The sequence below is a fragment of the Charadrius vociferus genome, unplaced genomic scaffold (genome assembly GCF_000708025.1).
Source record: "Charadrius vociferus isolate BGI_N301 unplaced genomic scaffold, ASM70802v2 scaffold103, whole genome shotgun sequence".
Classification (NCBI taxonomy): Eukaryota; Metazoa; Chordata; class Aves; order Charadriiformes; family Charadriidae; genus Charadrius; species Charadrius vociferus.
Genome location: NW_009648061.1, coordinates 4,581,257 through 4,591,505, shown reverse-complemented (window position 1 = coordinate 4,591,505; position 10,249 = coordinate 4,581,257).

The following is a 10,249-nucleotide window of genomic DNA, read 5'->3' as shown; positions in this document are numbered from 1 at the left end:
CAGCATAGGGATAAAAATAACCCACAAAGTGCGGAAGTGTTTACTGTAAAACTAAGGCGACATCTTTATTCTCATGAAGGAACTGTGCCTAGCTTTGCCAGCTGCCCAGGGCTTCTCTTGAACAAAGACTGCCCCTCACAACAATTTGCAGACTAGATTTACCATCTGGATGTGATTCAGACTTATAAATAATTTCAAGCCAACCAACCGTAAGAGGGTATAAGGTCACTTACTCATCTCACCTACTAGCACTGGTAAGGAACAGCCACAAGAATATTCCTGCCTATTGCATGACATTTGTTTCCTGATGACCTATGTAAATATTCACCATTTTTTAATTTGTTTGTTTGTTATTCTCACCCCAGGTCTTCTAATCGTCTTTACCACCAGGACAGAGCTGCAGCAAAAGAAATTGCTGCATAAACAATGATGCATTTCAATATTTACTTTAAGCTCTGCTTCAGTCCTTTTGGACTGAAACTATTTTGCAGCTGCATTCATTGTATTTAAAGAGGCTTTTACAATTTAACACTTGCTTAGAGTTAGGTAAATTAAATTCTATTATTTCACGTGTTTGCGTAAAGATAAAATTTCTTGGCAATAGTCTGTTTTGTTTGTTGATTTGGCTGAAGCAGAAAGCATGACAAAAATACTGAACAAGAACATTTTAACTTTAATACTTGTAGTGGATAGAAGCCGGACAGTGAAATAATATTTCTCTTTATTTTTTAGTATTCCAGCGTTTTGGTGAGGCAAAGGTCATTACTCATTCATCCTAGGGCTATTGCTGAAGTTAACTCAAATTAGTAACTAGCTAAAGTGGCTAATGTTCTTGTAGAAATGTTATTTGGTGCAGGGAGGGAACTAAGAGCTTATTATCATATGGACAAAGCAGACCAAAGCATACTATCTGGACACATCACTCTAATAAACACCAACCGCCATGTGCCATTTCCATTTCTGATATGCATTGAACCTGCTGTCAGAGGGAAACCGTGGTGGTGATGTTGGTGGTAATCTTGGAGGTTGGCTCACTTATGTGTAAGGCCTCACATTAGGTCCCACGCTGCTGGCAACTACTAACTTTTTAACTATAGCTCTGACTTCACTTCATTGGGTCCATTTTATTACTTGTGAGCCTCCCAGCCTAGAGCCCGCAGCAGAGGTGCCTTTTTACTGCTGGTCAGCATATTTTTTTTCCTCCTGAAACACTAGTTCAGCTTTGATTCAACGTCTAACAGAGATTTGCGGTTCTTAGGAAAAACACGTTTATTTGAGATGGGAGAAACTGTTCTCCGTTCTTACTGTCCTCAAAGACAGTGGTTCAAAAGAACTGGAGAGTGCTTGATACCACAGCTGCAGGAGGGGGAAAAACTAGAGGTCCAGAAAGAAGGAAAAAAAAAAAAGTAAAAAGGAAGAAATCCATCATTCCTAGGGTGTCTCCTAATTTGTTTTGGAGATTTGTTTTCAATCCTCACACACAACCCTGAGATAAGCTGCTTACACAAAGCATAAGCACAAAAATTACTCTTCAGCATATGAGGAGATCTGGTGGACATCCACCAGGGAAGCTGGTGCTCAAGGCTGCTATCTCCTGGGAGCTGCCTGCAGGGAGGCACGCTTTAGGAGGCAAAGTTTCATGCACGGTGCTTTAGTTTTTTTTAGCATCTCTTTTGGTTCTCATTGAAACTTCAGAGAGCAGAGTTTTGAAGCAGAAATGGCAGACCGGCTTGCTAGCAACCCAGAGGTACCCCTTTTAATGGTCACTAATTGGCCCCTGCAAACCTGGTGATGAGGAAACCGAGAGGATGTTGAAGTCAATTTTTATCGACTGTCTGAGTAACCCTTCAGAGGCTTTTCTTCAGAGATAAGAAAACATTATTTAAACCAAAGGCTGTCAGCACCTACTGCTCAAATATTGAAGCAATTCACATTAACAGCTCCCACACAGAAACCTGATTTTCCATTTTGTGTTTACATACCAGATCTCAGTCAGCGTGTGAGCTCTCAAGCATGAGTAAGAAACACGACCACAGGGAGCACACAGAAAATTTACCATTACGCACACAAAAAAGCTAACACTGTGATCTGACAGTGACTTCAGCAACCTTTGTCCCAGTCTCCCTTTGTCATGCTGGACACGTATGTGCTTGTGTGCACATGTGCGTGGCAGAGAGAGCATGGGAGTCCAGACAGACAAGAACACACACGTTTTTCCACAAATAGGCTACAAATACCAGGTAAAAAAGCCATAAGGCAATTGTGCAGTACTTTGTCTTTTGAGCAGGGTCGTTTCATCCACAGACATCAGAGAGCACAGATATGCACAAGAGAGAGTTATGTTAAAAAAAATCAGCCTTGAATCCCACCTGCTATTGGTTGCAGAAAATGTGCAGGTGAAATAATCAAATCCTGACCTGCTCAGCAGCAGAAGTCTTTCTGCTTTTCCAAGGAAGATTTGAGGAAGATTCTTTGTGCTGGCTAAAACAGCCATCTATGTTTAAATGTTATTATCTGTAAATTTTCCAGGTTGATAACTGGCTGATGTCATCACACAGATCTTGCAGCATGACAGGAGTGCAGTTCCTCTGAGTATTAGGACAGTTTTTGCTTGTTCACTTATTTACCTGAGGTTTGTGAGCATTAAAAACTGTCTTTAATTTTTTAATAGATACAAAGCTCTAGATCAAGTGGATGTGCTGGACAGGTATGGTGGATGAACTGGCCTCTTTTGAGATTGTTTTGGCTTTGTTGTGGGTTTAGTTTTTCTGTTGTTTTCTGGGGGGGGGTTGTTTGTTTGTTTATTTGTTTGTTTTTATAAAGCGCTCCTACGAGTTTTAATCACAAGGGCCGTGTAAGATTTTGTGATCTAAAGCACAGATTTCTGTGGCATAAATGGTTGTTTACATGGAGGGTGGCACTCACTTTTGTCTACCTACCATGTTTTTTCTCTGAAAAAGGTTTCTATCTTAGTCTTAAAATCTACCAACACCCTGATAGTGCTGTCTGTCCCTAAATACCCACCTGAGCCTTCTAAAATCAAATGTTTGCTGAACAACTGAAACATCTTGTCAGGTGGAGTTTACAGCAACCCAGTCACAGCCGACCAGGCATGAGAATTAAAATTCGTAACCAGAAATCAACTTCTGACTGGAAACAGAGAAGATGGATGCAACCACACAAGTGTCTGTAAACTTGTGCTGGAATAAGGGTTGTAAGATAGCACCAACTTACTGCTCTAGCACAGGGTAGAAGGTGGAGGAGATTTGCAGTTAGGGTAGGGGGAAGGATTGCTCTGCAGGAAGCAGTCTCATTACGATTTGGGGAGTCTTAATTCCTGTGTGGAAGAATAAAAATAAAAAATGAAGAAAACATTTGATTCCACAGCAAGGAAAGGCTATCCTTTGAAAGGATTATAGCAAAATAAGGAACAATTGAAGAACAAATATAGATGCTCTCAGCTACTACCAGGAGAGAGGCTTAAAGATGCTTTTGGTCTTACCCGGCATGGTGGCTCTTATTATGGTACATTAATTACTGTAATCTATGTGAGGGATTTATATTCCAAAACAACTCCCAGTTAACCAAGCTAGGTAACATTCCTCTATTTTCATTTTCTACATAGTTGCTACCAATGGGATGGAGAACAACGTCATCTTCAGCTTGTGCAGCGAAGTATATGCTAACAGAAACATCTTTATTACTAGAAAGTGTCTTCTGCTCTAATCTGTACCTCAGAAGAAATCCTAGTTCAGGTTCCATGTGAAATCATAGGCAAAGATGGGCTTATTATGGTTGTGGATAAATAATTGATAAGGTTTCACCCATACAAGGAATGGTCTTGGGAAGTTATGAATATTTTTAGGAAATCAAGGGAATGAATGACTGTAATCTATACTCAGGTCCAAGTCATGAGATTTGAAAATATTTCTGCCCATCTCTATGGTGTGGCTCGATGGCAAGTTTTATGTCTGTTTTAACATCAAACACACTTAACGTTTCATGGGATCAGGAAATCCCATAAATATGGCTTTAACTGTAAGCATTGACTTGAAGAGCACTCTTAGAGAGGAATATACTTGTACACTAAGGCCCCAGACTAACACCAGGCAGGAAGCTTCAAGGGGAATATAAAAAGGCAAAGAAGTTGATTTTTCCTTTCTTCTGTACAGAGTCCAAATTTATCACAGCTGAACTTGGTACTCCCTTGCGGGTGAGTACTGTTTCCACTAGTGCAAAACACAAGCAAACAAAAAGTGCGGCTTAGAAGATCACAGATGTGTGACTGAGATTTGAGTGTGCGTGTTAAGGATAAGTGTTCTGATTTAGGGAAAAATGTTAAATGAACACAAAAGGATGAAGTTCAGTTCATGCTGACATTAAAAGACGTGAAAAAGTCAGTTAAATCCTTATAATGGAAGCCTGAAAACGACAAAGTCAAGAGGAAATTGCGAATACTAATCAAGGCAGTTAAATAATATCAATACGAGTAATGGAGACTAGAACAGTGGTACATCCCACCCCCCCACCCCCCCCGAATCCAATTTGATAAAAGTTAGTTCATCAAATTAAATCACTTAAAATATCATTGGAGAGGGAAAAATAGGGTGTAGATATATGATGGAAAAACACTGTCACCACCCACCACTTGAGCTGCTTCTCGCTATTGCAGATGATCAGTAAAGCATTATGTTAAATTACCTCCCCAGAGTGCTAAATAAGTCAACAGACAGCCATTTGGATACAAATTCAGTGAGCTGTCTGAATAGGTGTAAATCCAAAGTGAGCTCCGTGTCAGTGGAATGACTCTGCAGTTGTAACTGGCTTAGATCCCTGCACCAGTGCTTCTGTGCTTGAGCTGCTGCACCAATGCTTCTTCTTAAATGTGAGTATCTTCAGCACCTTTACTGAGAAGTTTTGCTAGGGAATCTGTTTTTGAAGGAGTTAATGGTAGGGGAAAATTATTCCCTATAAAATTCCTTACAGGGATCGTTTACTCCCATTATTGCAATAAGCAATGGCATTCTCCTGATACCAAACCAAAAGTGTTTACTATTGCTAAAAATCTCTGAGCTTTACTTCAATTACTCTACCTTGGGTACATCACTATTAAAGACATTTTTTCCACTGTACAAGACATTTCATAAGGCCATGACAACAGAAAGCACTTTTCGGCACACAGATATAAAAACAGTTCCTTCTGCAGCTGTACTGGCTTCAAAGCTTTATTTAAAAATTGGGACCTTAAATGTCCCATTTATTTGAAATTTGATATTTATTTAACTTTCAGTCAATGCCTACTGCTGCAGCTAACAAAAGGGAGAACTAATTCAAAACCGTGGGCTTAGTGATGAGCAAATATAGTTGCTGAGTCCTGGAACATATACTGTGTTACTGTTAATTACCTTCCATATTTTAAAATCCAAAGCTACTGTTGGATGAGGTTTGTGGATAAATCCTTTGGAGAAAAAAAAAAAAAAAAAAAGCACAAATAACAGCTTCTTTCTGCATTATGAGCCTCTAGGATTGGATCGTGAGAATGCTGAGTGTTACACTGATTGATTTTTTTTTCTAAAATGATGTTAAAAGACTACCATCTCTGCTCAGATGTTCATTTCAGTTGAGGAATGACTATATTACATTCAGTTTAAGAACAATTAAAATAAGCCAGTCTCAGTATAACAGTTTTTGCACAGCCCTTGATGTCAGTTTTACAGTACAAATTTCTGTACTGGTATAAAATCGCTCCTTCAAATTGATAAATCCTCAGCTAGGTAGAGCTGTAATCAGGTTCCCACAAGCTGAAAAGGCAAAGGGAGAAGTGCGAGAGCAAGTGTCCAACCTGGATGCAAAGAGCCAACTGGAAACAAAAGGTTTATCTGTTCCTGGTACACCTCTCACTGGGCTTTCATTTGCACCACGGGGCAGTCTCAGAGGATGCCACCTCCTGTTGCTTGATTTGTTGTTTTGGGTTTTTTTTAATGAATGAGGGAAACTAAAGGGGGTGCACTCTAACTGGTAATGGGTGTTCAGGCTGTGGGACTAGCCTGGAGCTAGTCCAAAATCCAGGAGTTCGGCACCACCTGTTTTGCTCTATAGGTCTGCTCCTGTTGCCCTGTGCTTCCTGACAATGTGGATGTTACCAAAATGTCACCTGTACTGCGGTGCTTAGTGCTTGCCACAGCATTTCTCTCCCCTGATTCTGAGTAACAGTCACTACTTTGCACAAGTACCTGTTGTAACCAGCCTGCTTTTTTGCTTGAGCAACGAGTTGGCTTGACTATTCAGGAGGTTACATCCCAACAGCCTTGCCCTTGGCAGTTCCCAAAAAGCCTCTAAGTTTCTGCGAAAGTTTACTGACGAGTTTGCCAAGCCTTCAGTCACATTCTTCTGCGTTTCTGCTTCCACTTCTGCCGACCCTTGCTACCACTGGGGTTGAAACCTTTGCCAAGCCTCCCAGGTTAGCACGTTTCCCTCTTTGTACCATCCCAGTTAGAAAATGTTGTCGCATGGCAACACAATGCAAAGCATTCATGTAGTTACACAGAACAGTCTAGCTAAAGGCCATTTCAGCCACACACAGATTCATTTCTGTGAAGAAGCGAAGAGAGAAAGAAAGGGAAAACATTCACAGATCCCAGAACCCTTCTTTATTTGGAAGAATGGCTTTTAAATGAAGTCAAGCAGTATCTTCTTTTATCATTCATTTATTTAGCAAAGAAAGGAATGAATTCAAATACCCCACACAATGAACACGTATCTATTCCCTGATATCAAGATGCAGATTTGCTTGTGAACAATTTTAAATGAATCTGTTTTCTTACTATTGAAGTCATCTTGTACTGTGCATGGATTTGTACAGAAGCAATATATTTTGGGCTCAATCCTGTAAACGCATTAAAATAAGTAACTCGTTACATCCAGACCACTGAACTCACTGTGGTTACTTACTCAAGAGCCTAGCTTTCACTAATCTAAATTTAGGCATCCAAATGACAGTGAAAATTAGAAGTGCAACTCCCTAGGCTCACTAGTGTTGGTGGAGAAAGACAAGCCCTCGCCAGGATGTAACTGTGCCCATCTAAGGATGCTCTCCCAGGCGAGACATAGAGGGTGCTGGTAGCAGCTACAATGAGAAATTGGTCACATGCCTCAAGTAGAGCCAGACAAACTTGGTCTAAACTGTTTACAGAACTGATCTCATACAGCAAAGCCATTATGCATACAATTAACTTTAGGAATGTGCTTATGTTGCGCTGATTTTAATAAATCTGGTCCCACATTTAAAGAAGTGAATATACTTATTCTATAATTATGAGGAAAAAAATATTGAAGCATTTATTCCCATTAAACATTTTTGTTGCATCTGGGACCTCTTACTTTCTTTTCTGGTTTGAACAGCCATATGGTCTGATGCTCTGAGAACTTTCTTCACTTAACACAAGTGCTTTCGCAGCTCTTGATTTGTACATTGACATGGTATTTTCCCAGACGTTACTGTGGAGTTCTGGTAGAGCTAACTAAATGCACTGTGTCCTACACCCATCGGAGACTTTAATCAGTACTGCTTAATAGCCTAGAAATCAAAGCCATTTAAGCCCCATTCTTTCTCCCACTGTCTTATGAAAATCTTAATCCTAGTCAAAAATCCCTTGATTAGTTTTAGCCAAACCACACTGCTCCGACAGCAGGTGACTGCAAACGTCTGGAAAAGCTTCCATGTAAAGAAACTTTAAATGACCATAAAGGTCATCAGACTGAAATCGAAGTACAAGATAAAATTGCAAGCACAGGAGTCCATTTTCTAAGCAACTGGGGAACGTACGCTATGTATCAGACACAAAAATAAGCCCAAAATGTGTACTCAAGCACAATTCTACTTTGAGTTATCCAATGAAAGTATATATACTGTACAGGATCTGAGCGGGAATCCTGCTTCCTCCTCACCCCACATAGCAGGGCTACGCAGACACAGATTTACTCAGAGAATTTTGATCTATCTGCCAAAATGTTTGCATTCAAAACAGAGAAACATTTCTAAATTTATGCAATCAGTGCAAAAGGGGTTTAATAATATTAACTATTGGCATCAGAGGTAATACAGTTATTTATTCAGAAAAGATCGCTTTATCCAAGGGAAAGACTGAGGGGTATTTAAGCATGGCATTTAACAGGTAAAGGAGTTGATTTTCCCTTTTTAAGAACAGAACAATGCTGTAAGAACCAAATTTTACCGTTGCACAAATTTGAGAGCTCTATCGGCTTAAACAAGATTTGCAGGCAAATGCCCACTTTGTTACATTTTTGGTGAAAGAAAAACAAGAGCTTACATGGGGAAATCTACTGTTCACCAAAATATGTGTAGACTATTTTAGAAAATTTGCTAACTAAAGTAAATTGAAAATGAATAGACACTGCACTTTGTTTTCCTCCATGTATTAGGAAAGGCTGTACTAAACTATCTGGGTAGCTGTGCAGAACTTAGAAGGTGAAAATACTGATATAGGCAGTGCATCCAGGGTAATCTAAAATTACCTGAGACACAAATATCTAACAGCTTTAAAACCTGTTGTCTCACAATCTAGCTTGATAAGGAGATCTTGCCATCATTTTTTTCTCATTGACGTGCTGAGGCATTTCCATGTTTACCCTACTGCTTTAGATAGAGGTTTGAAGATACCTCTGCCTGTGATTTGGAGCAATGCAATTTAGGAAGCTAAATGACAAAAAAAATGTTTAAAAGAAACACTTTTCTGACAAGTTAGCATGGTGTTTAAATGACATCATACGGGAGTTGCTCAAAGATTTGGAACACCTGAAATACTCCTTTGGGAGATGGAAGTGTGAGCAGACTGAGCATCTGCTAAATGCACTTCTACCTATGATCATGCAGACTTAACCTATTATTAGGTATTATTATTGCATACATAACACATATCTAACGTATGTATCTATCCATGAAAAGAATGGAAAATAGATCACTGTAAAGATAGGCTTGCCTCAAGCTACTGAAGAGTAAAAAAAGCGCTAATTTCAGATAATTTTAATTAAAAAAGGTTAAAATAAAAATACATAGTTCAAATATTTTTAAGATATTGGTCTCATAACTAATACCCTAAATATAAAATCCATAAGCCAGACTAACGTGCTTTTAGTACAGGGGCAGACAGGAACAGTTGTGCATATGTGTATATCTGCATGTGCTGCTTTTTCTTGGCAGTGGCAGCAATATAGACTTTATTTCCTTTATCTTATTTAAATGTAAAATTTTATCTTTTGGCATGAACAGAGTGATTAAGATACTGGACCGGTTATGATTTGGAGAGCTTTTTCCTCCTCTATCTGTTTCACTGAATTTTCTTGCAGAGAAAATTTCCACTTACTCAAGGGCAATCAGCTAATTTCTTCATGGAAAACCTAATCTAATATACAGTAAAAAAGTCACAAATTATAGAGAACCAGTATCACTACACTTTCTGAAGATAGACTGGTGCGAGGGTGGGGTACTTTCTTTTGACTGAGTCAGTAACATGGAGAACTATTCAGCTGGAAAAAACAGGCGGCTGATCTGAATTATTTTCGTAAATGTGCGTTCACTTTGCTGCACAGATTTTCAAAGACCACTTGCTTTGCATTTTTTCCTTTTACTGCAGAACGAAGATAGGAAGCATAGTGCTACATCCAGATCTATCCCCATTCAAAAAATGTTGCTCATTGCTGTCATTAGATACGGTGTTTACCTTTGCTAGGTAAGTGACTAGACCACCAAAGTGGTGCACAAATGCTGTCTCACATGATCAGTGTTTCTTGCCATCTTTTGCTTTTTTTGTACATAGTTTTGAATCTTTCTAATCTGTACATGTTTTTCTCTATTTGCTTATCATAGCATAACCTAATGATCAACGGCTCAAAACACAGAATTGAAACATTTTCACTCTGCTTCTCCTTGCATACCTGCCTGATATTCTGGTGAAATAGTCTTTGCATCTAACATGCTCAAAAAAATGAAAGCCCAATTCTTTAATCCTTAATATTCACTTCTGCTTTCTTTTCACAAACTTCTGAGAATAGCAAATGCTGCCTTACTACTAAGTACTCTGGAAAATCTGGCCCAAATCCCTGACCTTTTCTTTTTAGTTATACATCTGGAATTTCACATACAAAAATAACAATGCCATGAATGTGGGTGAAGACAGACAGAACAAAGAAAAATGGTATAAAAATCCTTTGTGTTTCCTCACCTGCCACT